General features: G+C 35.6%; 1 non-coding gene across 1 annotated transcript; it reads left to right on the top strand.

Annotated features, from left to right (window-relative positions):
- The first annotated feature begins 14,390 nt into the window (after window positions 1-14,390).
- Window positions 14,391-14,464, top strand: TRNAR-UCG (transfer RNA arginine (anticodon UCG)). The gene has a single exon. It is a non-coding gene; the product is annotated as a tRNA-Arg (tRNA).
- Window positions 14,465-14,708: the final 244 nt, after the last annotated feature.

Below are 14,708 nucleotides of genomic sequence, written 5' to 3'. Positions count from 1 at the left end.
GACCGGACCAATTTTCTTAACTTTATAACGACTCACACTACTGGAATCATTCTTGATCTGCCGCAAGCTACACACCCCATCTCAAATACCAAGCCTCACATAGTCATCGCCTCAGCAAACCTTGTCTCACATTGCAAGGTCGAAATCCTTGATCTTCTGGGCATTGATCATGCACCCATCAAGCTAGTGTATAAATCATACTTAGCTACAACTACGTAGTTCTTCGTTACCATTACGAGTGAGCTTCTGTTATGATAGAGGTAAATGGGATCAATATCGTACACACATTCAGACGTCACCAGTGATCTAACGAACCCACCACAAGCGACGACTTATATCAGACTGTAGCTAACATTACCTCTGCAATCCAGGAAGCCAGCAACTTTTACATTCCAACCCCAGAATCCGTTCGTTATCAACCTAAGCTTCCGCCTCAATATATCACTATGTTCAAACGTTGAAGCCAGTTTTATCGAGACTATCTCCACATTCTCAATCCAGAAGCAATGATTTCTTTCAGCTAAGGCCGCCAAGTTAGATGATGGTTGATAGTGAGACCAAGGGAAGTGACCTGCTTGGTGCAGTCCCTCTTTGGATTTGCGCTGGTTTTCGCAAAATTTGCAATATGTAAGATATTTTGTTTATAGAAGTGTACTACCCCTTTGGATTTGCGTTGAAGAATGTAAAATTGTGATTATAATATAAGGTTGTTATCGCGCCCCACCATTAGAAGAGCGTAATAATTTTTAAAGAAATGCAGCCCATCTTAAATGACTTTAGTAAGGAAGATTTTGTTAATTATGGCTTTGTCAGAGTCAAGTTAGCGACATATTAGTTCCTTACTAAGCAAGATTTGTTAATCATGGGTTAGTCACAGACAAGTTAGGAGGATTATTAATGAATGGGAATCTTTTTTGGTATCCTCTTGTATCCGATTTGGCGAAACCTCTTGTTTAGAACCTGAAATTGAACACAGGCCTTCTAGCACCAAAGGCGAGAGCCTTAGCTACTACGACATTCGAGGGGAGCGCTAGTTCCTGCACCAGAAATTGAACCCGGGTATGCTTGCAGCAAAAGCGGTAGCATTAGAGGTTACGCTATGCGGGACCACTGGAAATTGAACCTAACCCCGCTTCCACCAAAGGCGAGAGCCTTAGCGATTACGCTATGCGGAACTACCGCGAATCGAACCCGGTCCACTAACACCGAACGCGGAAATATTAGCGATTGTGGATTGAACCCGGATCTTTTACGTGAAAGGACCGTATGACGGTAAAGATTACAGTTCTTATTCAAGAACATATTGCAAGATTTATTAGCGGTACATGGTAGCCTAATTGCTGTTTATTATTTCCGTTTAGCACCATGGGTATATAAGACATGAACCTATTAACGGTCATTGGAAAATAAATTGGAACTGCGAACGCAATGAGACATGTATGGTAATTGTTTACCATTGGGAACCAGACTATGTTTTGTACAAATAGAAATTACTTGTGAAAGACTGATGCGCTAACCACTAGCCACTTAGTATTGTTTATGCAGCAGAAAATAAACAAGAACTTTTAAAAATCTTGGTTATTTGAAATCTCTTCGTCACAATTAATAAGAAACAGAAAACTTTTAGTTGATATTCTATAGGAATGGGGTTACAGATTCATAATGGAACATTATTAGAAATTTATCATCTTTTACGGTTTTGCTTTCTATTTCTTTCACGATTTGCTATGTAGTGTTTTAGTTTAACGTCCCACATATTGCAGTTTTCATCACTTTTAAGATAATTAATGGAAAACAAGGTTTTCGATTACTAATTATTTTGTTGTTGAATGTTTACTATACAGAGTATATCTGAAAATTTGATTTATAATCAGGCCCGCAACTAGGGTTTCTGTCACCCGGGGCAAACACACAATTCGGCGCCCCCCCCAGGTTTAGTCGAAAAGTATCGCTTACTTATGGATTCCAACTGTAAATAACATTCTTAATGAAAATAGTTATATCGATTTTTAACTACTTTAATCAAACTTACTTTAACCACAAAAATATATTACATTCGTTATGTGCTCACAAGTTTTAAGAATAATTTTGTACATACATTTTGTTTTAATGTTAGGGGGCGCGGTGGCTCAGTGGTAGAGCGTTCACCTCTGGTGCTTGGGGTCCCGGGTTCGATCCCAGCTCGCGCCAAGTGAAATTTGTGGTGGACAAACACCGTGCTCGTGGGTTTTCTCGGGGTTCTCCCGTTTCCTCCCACTTTCTTCAATCCACCATTTCACTCATCTCTTTTCATCACCGTCTCCTTTAGCCTAACCGGCATAACCGTGGGACGTAAAACTTAAAGATTTCATTTCTTTTTTTTTTTGTTTTAATGTTGTATGAAGAAATCAAAACAAAATGAACTAGAAAATATCTGCCACATTATATAGTTATTAATTGAAATAACACATTTAGTTTTAATAACCCGAAGAATAATTATGAACATACGCTTTCATATTAAAATAAGAAACGAATACAAAATAAACTAGAAAATATCTAGTACATCATAAAGTTATAATTGAAATAACATTTAGTTCTAATAAACCCAAAAATAATTTTGTACATAAGCTTTCATTTAAAAATATAAAAACAATACAAAATAAACTTGAAAATATCTGGTATATTATAAATAGAGCAACCCAAAAGCATAAAAAGCATAATAGCAATTTAGACATATGGTTGGTACCTTGAACATGGGTGTGGTTGTCTAAGGGTCCAGAAGAAACTAATTTTAAAGAATAATAAAGCATAATTTTAGAAAATAAAGCATAATTTAAAATATATAGCATAATTCTTGGAAATTCTATTTAACTGCAAGTTTAACATATAGGCTACTATATTAATATTTTTTAAAAAATATTTACAATGCAAAATCATTGAGAACATAACAATGCAACAATGAAAAGCTTATTTTTATTTCTGTAAATTTTTCGGTGTAATCCTTTGATGTGGAGAAAAGAAAAAAGAAAAGAAAAAAACTTTCCATCAAGAATGAAGCACACAAGAACTCCACACTATATTGTTATGTGTACCTCTCGAACGTGAGCACTTTCTGTACTTTTTGTGCACATTTCTGTATACTTTCTCTTTCTATATATATGCACCTCTAAGGTGCACACAAGTGATAGAAAAAACTGATTCGAGCAAAGCATATCTCTTTACAGTGCATTAACTAGAAAGTTCATTAAATATGAAAGAAATTGCTTCATAAAATATTAATAAATAGATCAAGATATTTAGATTATTTAATGTATAGTAAATATTATACATTATACACGATTAATGTAAAACAATGATTGAAATTAACAATAAAGCATAAGTTGGACTGATAGATAACAATTCAAAATGCCTCGAAAAGCTCTCAAGCAAAACTAATAGATAAAACTTCATACAGCCTTCACTCGCAAAATCCCTTGGTAAGCGTACAAGAAACAATTAAATACACCGAGGCGTGTAACTTATCTTTTCCGCCACAAAACTGCCCTCTAGTTTAAAAACATTACAGCAATTGCGTAACATTACAAGGGGCGCGTCTGAGCTAAACTCTTCAACCACCAGCAAGCAACAAAAATCGGTAACATTTCGCCCTCGCCCCTATTGATAACAGCGTTTTAAAATTCAGAGCTGTTCTCAATGGAATTATAGAGCTTCTTCGTGGCTAAGCGGTTAGCGTGCGCGCCTTTGGCGTGGGAAACCCGGGTTCGATTCCTGGCGGGAGCTCATGTGGTTCGGATTCCACGTTAATCAGTAGGTCCACGTCTCATATAGCCTTGCTGCTGAAAGGGACATTAAACTCAAAATCAAGTCAACTCAATGGAATTATACAGACAAACAGCTCCTTGTGGTAGGAAAAGGAAAGGGGGGCGAATTCTCTGTGGTCGCCCAAGGGAACAAATGCATGCAATATTAGGTTTTTTATGTATGACATTACACTTATTTAGATGAGACACTCTCTCTCTCTCTCTAAAAGAGATCCCATGGAAAAGGCCAAGTAAACTTTTGATTTCTTTTAACCTCTAGAATAAGTTCCTCAAGGGAAAGGGTGCGATTTTTAAAACAATTGATATACTATCTTCTTTCTGGCGCCCCCTCCAACCACGCGCCCGGGGCACGTGCCCCCTCTGCCCCCCCCCCTAGTTGCGGCCCTGTTTATAATACAATATACTGAAAGGAAAAGTAACATGAAATGACGAAATGATGAATGATGATGATGATGATGATGAAATTGAAACATGATTTTTACTTCTTGGTTAACTCAGAGCAGATCAGTTTAAGATGAATGAAATACAGCTAATGAAAACTGGGAGGAAACGGGAAATGTCCAAGAAAATTTATGCAGACAATTTAAAGAAAATTGAAAACTTTTCTCGTGCGAAGGCTAAAATTACTTGGTAGCAGGGAACTACACAGACTCAGTTCCGAACATACAATGAGATCAGTTTTTTTTTCATTAGTTGAATAAATAATTATCTATCTCTTTTGGGTTTGAAGTTGTGGATTTAATTTTCGCTTAACATTTTGCGTTTATGTACTGAAGCTATTTTAGATGAAATAACTTTTAAAAGTTCGCTTTTAAGATGAAAGAAATAGTGGGATGAGGAAAGGGGTGAAGTTCAAGAAAACTTACGCAAAAACATGATAATCTCCATTGCATTTTATGACCCTGAGATGGTATCGATCCATCTAAATGAACTATGGTTAAATATCCATCTAAGGTAAAGTATGGTTAACATTTGAAAAAGAATTAACCTGACATACATACATGAAGGGCTTTGGAAAGTATAGTTTCAGTGTAGAAGGACAAACTATAACTTGTATGTTAATTGATGAAAACGTAATATAATAGACATATATTTGTCCAGTTGGATTAAAGAAAAACTTCAGTTCAGATACTTACTGGTAGTATTGATGGTGTTGATCAGCACCACGGCTACATTCTCATAACACGGTGTTTGTACTGATTTTATCACCAGTTTGATCCACATAAGCCCGCACCCGGGAATCGAACTCTCGATAATTGTGAAGATGGAATAGAAACTGTCTCTTACAAATAAAAATTACATAGTAAGGTGTGTGTGTGTGTGTGTGCTAAGCGCTTAACTATAGATGAAATCTGATAGTGTATGGAATTATCTTGAATATTCTAACATTTAACTTATATTGATCATTCAGTTCATTGGAATATGATTATGTTTTAAGCTAAGACAAATGGATAATGCTTACAAATAAATGACAATCCAAAAAAGGGCTGACCACTCAGTAGATTGTTACCATCTAGTCCTCACTCATAAATATTCATGAGTGAGGACTTTTTTGTCATGGTATCAGTTCCTAATGCACGTTTGAAGAATGGATATACCCTTTTCCGCATATTAATGACACATAATGTATGCAGGTGCGGCCGGAGGTTGTATAAAGAACATGACATATAATAAATGTTTTTCCGGTGAAAAAGAAATGTTAATTGGACAAGCAGAATACAGAAAAGACCTGTCGGAAATAAAATATGCAGATCACACACGTAGAACAAGGTAATTCATTAATATGCAGCACATGTAACGCGGCAGCTGCTGGAGAATATTCTAGAAATTTGGATCGTTGGAATGGGATATCACGTGATGGACGAAGCATATTAAATACCCAGTGTTTTTTAATGAAAAGTAGTTATAGACTGGTTTTAAAGCATGGATTTACCGAAACCTTTGAATTTTAGTACAAGAGGTGAAAGTGATCTCTCAGAATCATCATCTTTGCCGGGAACAGAGGTTTTATCCCAACCGGTGGTGAGCCCGCAACTTTCGCCACTGGAAACAGAAGTTACCCCGGCCAACTTGGATGTATTACCGGGAACAGAATTTTCATCCCAACCGGGGGTGAGCCCGCAACCTCCGCCACTGGAAACAGAAGTTACCCCGGCCAACTCGGATGTATTGACGTCTTTATCGGGGACATCCCAACCGGTGGTAAGCCCGCAACCTCCGCCACTGGAAACAGAAGTTTTCCCGTTACTTGATGTGGATCATGAAATAGAAGAATATCCCCCTACACCTTCACCAACAGTGAGTAATTCCCCGGTGGAGAATTGGGAGTTGGAAGAATTTTTGAATTTGCCATGTGAGTGTACTGTGGAACGTACATCATTGGATTGTATAAAAGACTGTATAATATACTGGAAACCAGACGATATATGTATTTGTTTTGCTTGCGGGTTCGGAGACGGCAGTCAATGGACACATGATTGTTTGGTGTTGGATACGGAATCTCTTGAACGGAAAGCTATAGATGCTGTAACGAAATTTGAAGTTCGTGAAGAATTATTATCAATTTACAGAAAAAAGCATGGACAGCCTTTTGCGATGATATGGAATTTCATTGAACGTTTCCGAGATCTTGTGTGGGACTTTGAATATAGATCCATTCTATTAAAAATTTTACTGGAAAAAGATTATGGGAAATACGTGGACATATGGTAAATTGTGTATTGTTTGATTTCCTTTTATTAGTAATCATGTATTGTGATAGTGAGAATTGTGGACAAAACATTAGTGAAAGTTGTGTGTTAGAAACGATAAATGTATACTTACGCTCAAATGGAATAAGTGGTATGCAGCATAATCCTGGAACTTTTCTTGAAAAGCACTTGTTGAATGATAAGACTTTAGTAGAACTCTTTGAAATTTTTCATGAACGGCATCGTGAAATTTCAATCACAAACTTTATGTTAAAAACTGGTGAATGTTTAAAAAATACTGAATTTATTGGACAACTTATTCCAGTTGTCATGGAACGTTCGTGTGAAATTTCAGTTTGCCATAAAATGTATATTGTAGACATACAGGGATTTAAGATTTCCCCGAATGAATTTGTGATACGTGAATTTTGTCTTACTGCGTGTGATGATACTTTAAATTTTCATTGTTTAGTAAAAGTACCATGCGAATTTAACGATTTACCAATAGGTTGCCAAAAACAAATCGATTGGCTTACAAACCACTTGCATGGCTTGTCATGGTCTAGTAAGACTGGCTATCTCGTATCACATATTCGGAATATTATGTATGATTTTTGTGCATCAGATGCAACTTTCCTTTGTAAAGGTGGGGAAAAATCCATTTGGATAAAGAAAATCTTTGCGTTAGCAAACGTTGTGGATCTAGAAAGAAAAGGTTGTCCACCATTAACAGAATTACAAGGTACCGTTTGTAATGAAATTTGTTCATTTCATAAGCAAGTAGAATCAAAATCGTCATGTGCATATCGAAATGCACAACAATTGAATTATTGGTGGAAAAATGAGCGATCCACAACCCTTACTAAGGGCATAGCAAGTTTAATGTTTTCATTGTAATCTTAAAATTATTGTAAGGAAGATATATTTTATGGAGAAATAAAAATATAAAAGTTTAAAAAATTGGTATTTATTTATTTCTAAAAATCTACAAACATCTACTTTTTTTCTTTTTCATTATATTTTCTACATGTTTTTTGACAAGCTTATCATTATTTTTTAATTTTTTATGATTAAACATTGCAATACATTTGTCAAATGAAACACCACGTATCATATAATACAGAAAATATAATACAAAATATCCACACATGATAGAATGATTATCTTGAACTTGTACAGTATTTACAAAATAGAGTTTACAATTCCTTTGTAGGAACTGTTGAATTAGTTTAGGCACACCCTGTGCCAGAGAATCAAAATAGTATCCATGTTTATTGTTATTGATATAGATCGCTACCCAATGGCTACCAGGTAAATCAGACTTGTCCAAATTAATAATCAGTCCTACAGGGTGTTGAACAAGTATAGGTAAACGATCAATGGGATAAATTCCAGTCACATTTGCACCGGTAATACAGTCCTTTAGTAACACTTGTAATAATTGATCACTATACATATTTATTAGTCTATTTCATCCTTACTTTCCTCCTCTTGTTTTATTTTTGATGGAACATACGTTGCACTATTTGGATTTACGTATAAAACATAACCATAGACTTTTAAGTATTCGGCATATAATAAAGCTTCACGCACACAACACTTAAATTGTCCAAATCTATGTTTTAAATAAGCACAAGAGTAAACATGAAATCCCAAGGAAGACGCTTTTGGGCACTGTAAATCTTCTAAATTCACAACAGTCCGTTCCAATAGTTGGTGCAGATAGTCCTGACGTGTTTTACCATAAGTATACAAGGTACAGGTATTAGCACAATATTGTTTCAATATAGTAGGTAACACTGAGTAATCTACATCGCCATTGTACCAGTCAATACCATAATCATGTTGTACTAGATGTTTATTCGAAAGTATGAGCGGCACACGTAATTCATGTAATGGATATGGTGGTTTAAAAATCCAGCTTTGTACAAAGGGGATATCAGGATTTACAATTGCAAGTTCCTTAATAATAATATGATCATCATTATCGTTGAACGCGGAGAAGTGAACAATAACCCTCATGGCACTCAAATGACGAAATTTTACATTGTATGATCAGTATATACATTCCTGTCTTTATCGATTTGAATGAGAGAGTCAAATTGAGCGTACACAATACATGTAATGGAATTTTGTAGAGGTTGAGAAAATGATAATTTTAAATTGACAGGGGAATCACGTATGACATCCCACGTAGAATCATCTAATGTTCCTGTTGGAGATAGAATGAACGGGTACAAAGTGTATCCATGTCGAAATTCTTCACGGGAAATTGTATGTGAATGATCTTGATAATATATACCGGTACCGGAAAACAGAGTGGAATATGTTTGAACATATAATCCATTTTCAAAATTAGGAGTGAGGGGTGTCGGTGGAAATGATTTTGAACCAACTTGTAATTGCAGTTTGTTAACGTTAAAATGTTGAAATTCAAAAGGATTTACATGTGGTTGACCATTAAATGCAGCGTTTGATACAAAACCTATAACAACACCTTTTGGTACTTTACCCAAAAATAAATTATCGAGATTATATGAACTTACTTCTGCGGGAATGGTATAGGTACGAGTTTCAACACGAGTAAGAGGTATGCTGGCCGGAATGTGTTCCATGCCAGCATTGATTTGCATAGCTAAGTCGGCAGCAATATCTAGACGCCGCACGTGAAATGTTACGTCTTCAAGTTTGACTTTATATGCTGTATTTTCAGCAGACATTAAACAAAACGTATCTTTTGTACGATGTAATTTTACACGTAAGCTTACTTTATTAGGAAGCATACATCCCACACCGGCAATATCAGCATGAATACGGCCATACATATCGAATGATGCACTATTTCTAACATACTGGGCACGATTTGTAAATCCAGTATTTGCATTACCTAATACATTAAATTGGTTTGCAGTATCTTTATACCATAATCCCCCAGTTAAATGGGTTCGAGCGGCATCACTACCATAATTTAATAATGTTTCGATATAAGCACGGTACGGATATGAACCAGATGATGAACTAATTAATTTATCGTTTAATAAAACATCAACTTGACTAAATAACGAATGAAGAAAATTATTTACAGGTGCAACAATATCCGCAACTAAATTTACAGGTGCAACTAAATTTGTATTATCGTTTTTTGTAATTTTACATTTTACATAGAGATACAAATATGCAGTGTGAATAAAATCACCAGTTTCACCAGGTACAACAAATTCAATTGGTCCTTCTGACGATAAAGTAGAAACCGGACGATATTCAACAGTGGAAGATGACTCAATAGCAGTTTGAGTCATTGGAATAGTAAACAAATCAAGTTCACTTGTACAACATTCAGGACTACTTCCACTGAGTAAAGCCATGATTAACTAAATATATCACCCGAATATTTTCGATTACGTTTGACCGGAGGACCGAATTGTACAATAGCAGGAGCCTTACGTTTTCGTGGACGTCTCTTACCACTACCGGTTAACAACTGACTAAGTTTATTTGCAGCTTTAGTTTTTAATGTTTCTCCAGCTTCTTCTACGCGAGCACGAAGGGATTCTTTAAATGGACGGTCTTCTAGTATATCACCTGCAACTTGTATTCCTGTTTGTAACGCCTGCCGGCCTACAGCTTTGGCACCTTGTTTTAATAAAGGCAATGCAAAACGAAACAAACCTTTAAAGAAACTACCAATCCCATGACCCCGTTGATAAACTGGACCTGAAAAGAAGGGAAGGCCACGTCCCCGCTGATAATACTTATGTTGCTTTTTCATTTTCCAGGAGAACGTTTAAAATGAAGTGTCACTGTCAATGTCCCGGAACGAAATGGTAAATTTCGTCCTTCGTGGTCCTTTAGTAGTATTTCAACACTGTTAAAGCAAAATTTAGAGAGTGGTATATAGTGAATATCTTGATATCGTAACGTTTGAACTTTTCCATAAGTCATATTGCCAACAGTTGCAATACGTAGTAAGGGAGCTTGCGTATCTCCCACCAATTGATATTCAATAAGATCAGTATACACAAAAATTTGAAAAGGATATCCAATATCTAAGTATGGTTGTTTAAATCCCTGTTTTTGAATAACGAGGTCATTTTTTTCATGAAAACCTAGTTGTATAGCCAAAGTAGGTGAAAGTGTTATAAATTTAACGTTTGGTTCAGAAGTAACATGAATAATATTGGAAGCGTTAAATCGTATAAATTCTGAAACTTTATTTAATTCTTCCAGTATGTGTTCAATGTTTGCATAATATCCAGGAGTAATTTTACTTTTCATAATTTCATGACCTTCTAATTTGTACCAAACGATATTTTCATCTTCGGTGACATTATGACACGTTAAAGGAATATGTATTTCACTTAATCCGACACACCAATCCGTATCTGTTAAACGTACAGTATTTTTCAAATTATTAATGAAATGGGTTGGACTATTTTTAGGATAAACGTCTGTACTTGCATTTGAAACCAGTGTAATGTAGAAACTGTCTTCGATGCTTTCAGAAATCATTTTCGTTTAAAGTGAAGTGTCAAGTTCGAAGTTCCAAAACGAAATGGTAAGTTTATACCGAGTTCATCTTTTAAGTTTACTTCTATCGTATCAAAATATTTCTTTTCAACTTTCACGTACTACGGGTTATGAAATAAAATATTTTTGATTCGTCCATACCGCTCGTAAAATATACTAATTTTACGAAGTAAAGGTCCAATTTCTTCTTGTTGTTTTACAATATCCACACATACGTTAACTTCTGTTGGAATATTATAATCAAGGTTACAGGGATATTTTCCCTGAGAAGCCAGAAATTGTTCCCTATGTTGATCTTTTATATACACCACTGAATTATAAAAAATTGAATTTTCATTCATAAAACCGGGTATATGTTGTAAACCTTTTGTTATGTCTAGAATACACCGATCACGTGACCGGAAGGAATGTTGAATATACACTAGATTCTTAAAATAATTATATTTTATTATACGTACTTTCTCGGGAATTAGATTTAAGATGGCTTTAATCGATGCATAATATCCCTCCGTTACTTTAACAGGATATCGAATATATTCACCATCAATAAATGTATCGATTGTAATTTGTTCACCCGGACCAACATTATAAAAACTCCACGGTATATTAATTTGTGTTAAGCCCACAACCCACTCTCCGTCCGTTAAATCTATGGCCCTTGCAAGTTTTACTCGAAATGAGGATGTTGTATTATCAAAAAGTGTACTACTTGCATTGGAAGGTAACGTCACGTAAAAACCGTGTTTCAATGACGAATTCATTATGCAGACTGAATACTAGATACTCGAATCCACGAATTCATACTTTCTGGGTAGCCTAACCATTTTACGAAAACCCAGCCCTTCTTACGTTGAAGAACTTTTTCAATTAAATAGGTTTTGTTTGAGCTTAGAAACATTTTTTGTAATTCTTCAGCATAAAATATTCCTTTAATTTCATCACCATTCCAGTCTTTTAATTTATAAGTTACAGGATTTGATTTTATACATTTATCAACGAGAAATATTTCTCGAGACCAATTTGGCAAATATCCTTTTTCAAGTTTATGTTTATATTTAGTAATACGAACATAATCTCCTGCTTGAAATTTACAAGTTAATTTCTTCTTATGTACACTCTTTCCGTACAGCCTATTCCACACTTGATTGATATTTGAATAATTTACTTCTGCGGGTGCCATTTTAATAGTTGAATGATAACTATGATTATAATTGTGTACAATTTGATCCAACAGATCAATGTACCGATACGTATTTTCTGCAGTAAAATAACGATATATTTTACTTTTAATGGTACGAATTACTCTTTCTACTAACGCACATTTCATTTCCGAATGTACACTATAATGATTAATCCCAAAATCTTTAAACACTTTCTTTACATGGCGATTATAAAATTCTGACCCTAAATCAGTTTGAACGTGAACCAGTAATGGCACTTGATTTAAAATTGAAGTTATTGCATTAGCCATTTCAGGCCCTTTCTTTGTTTTCACAGGAATGCAATACAAGTACCGCGAAAAAATGTCAATTGCACATAAAATATAGCGATATCCGTCATTATACTTTGCAATATTTTGCATGTCCGCCAAATCGCATTGTAATGTTTCATTAGGACCACTAACATAATATTGTTTCCGTGGAAATGTTTTTCGTATTGGAGCGTGCATTGTATATGCATCTTGTGATGCTAACCATTTTTTAATTTTCTCTCGGGATAATTTTGTTTTACGTTCTAATGTACTAACACTGGATAAAGATGCAGGATCTGAATACTTGTAATAGATTTTTGATAATTTTGTCATTTCTTATTTACATTTTATATTCTTTCCAATACCGAAATACGTTAGCTGCAATTGCAGGAGATACTGCAGTCGAAGAAGAATGCCGTTTTCGAATTTTACTGCCAGTCACTTTCGGGGTTGTAAAAGCAGGTGAAGGCGGTCCTGGTGTACGTGAACTAATAAATTCCCGAGGAACATTAATATCATCCAATAACGTTTTAAATGGCTGTAATCCTACTGGTTGTGTTGAATATTTCCGTGTACGAACGACATCATTTACTAAATCGATAATATTGGAACCGGGAATGATATTTCCATCGATAGCTACTGTACCTGTTTGATCCCACGAGATTTTCTGTGAATTAATGAGTTGTTTAAGTAATAAATCCGTTTTCCTTCGAAGTGTTTTTGGTACTGATTGTAATATATCGGGTACAAGAGTTAAAATACCACTATCTGTACGACTACTTGCATTTTCTGAGTCAACAATGGGTAGGGCAATAGGATTTTCCGGTGTGGGACCCGATTTATAATGTAAATATTGATGTAATACTTGCTGATACAATTTCCATTTTTGTTCTCTACTCAAATCTGTACGATGTAAGATTTCGCTCATATCTTTATCTAGTCTTGATTGATGTGCTTCATGCGTCTTTAAATTAGACTGTATTCTATGAAGTGCATTTTCTGGAACTAATAGCATTTTACGTAATTCCGACATGTTATCTTCCAAAAATTGTTGAGGCTAAGGCACCAATGAGTGGCCCGAGAATTAATGGAAGTAATGCACCACCTTTCCGTAGTAATAATTTCTTTTTCTTTTTAAGAGAAAGTTTTGAGGAGAGAGCACGTAAGATCTTCTTATGTCTACGGAGCCTTTGCTTCTGAATTAATGATATGGGGATATTTCCTTTTATAGTATTTTTTGCTACTTGTGATATGGTACGAATCAAATCACCCGGTGCGTTTTGAAGAATAACTTTCCGATCGGATGGCTTGCATTTCGCAAGCGTGCAGAGCGTATTATAATGATGTTTTACCTTCAACATCTTGATGCCAACTAAACATAAAACGGTGTGGCCGCGTTTTTAACACTACTGTACACATGTATTATTTCTCCGGGAAATATATTTGTTCTCAGTCGTAGGGCATCATGTGTTTGTTGTGTAAGGTCAAACAATAAATACGTGTGTGGTTTTTGTGTAATTTCCTCAAAGACATTCACGAGTTGTTTGCTTTCACGAGGCATAATTTGTCTTGCTAAATATTCAATTTGTAACTTATCACGTGGATTCTTAAATACCACTATATAATGTGCATTTAAACTAATATCTCGAGCATGCCAGTTTTTTGGAAATAAATTTTGAACAATAAATATTACGGTTAATTTCTTGTGGTGAGCGTACTTGGTAAATAATTTGGCCACATCGTCATTTGTTTCTGACATTAAATCATCTAATATGAGTAATGAATTTTCACTTATATCAAAAGTATTTATATCGGGGATTCCTTCCAGAAAACGTATTTTTGCATCAACGTCCAAGTTTGGTATAACTGCGCCATAACACCATACAATTTCTTTAAAGAGTGGCCCCGCGTAGCGTAGTCGCTAACGCTCTCGCCTTCGGTGCGAGCGGTCCCGGGTTCGATTCCCGGTGGGGGCACTCGGTCGAAAAAGTAACAGCTTTTTCAGGCCAGTCACCCTGAATGAGGTTTTCCTGGGTTTTCCTCATTCACACCAGGCAAATGCCGGGGTGGTACCTAACTTATAGGTCCCAGGCCGCTTCCTTCCTTCCCCAATCCTTTATTCCTTCCCTTTCCCCGGATTGTGTGCTCGCCGAGGGACGTCATCCCTCAAATCGTGAAGGGCTAAATGGCCTTAGATGCCGAAAGCCCAGAAATCCAAAA

Source organism: Thermobia domestica, chromosome 16 (assembly GCF_964235325.1).
Source record: "Thermobia domestica chromosome 16, izTheDome1.hap1.1, whole genome shotgun sequence".
Lineage (NCBI taxonomy): Eukaryota > Metazoa > Arthropoda > Insecta > Zygentoma > Lepismatidae > Thermobia > Thermobia domestica.
This window is presented reverse-complemented; position numbering and strand designations above follow the sequence as displayed.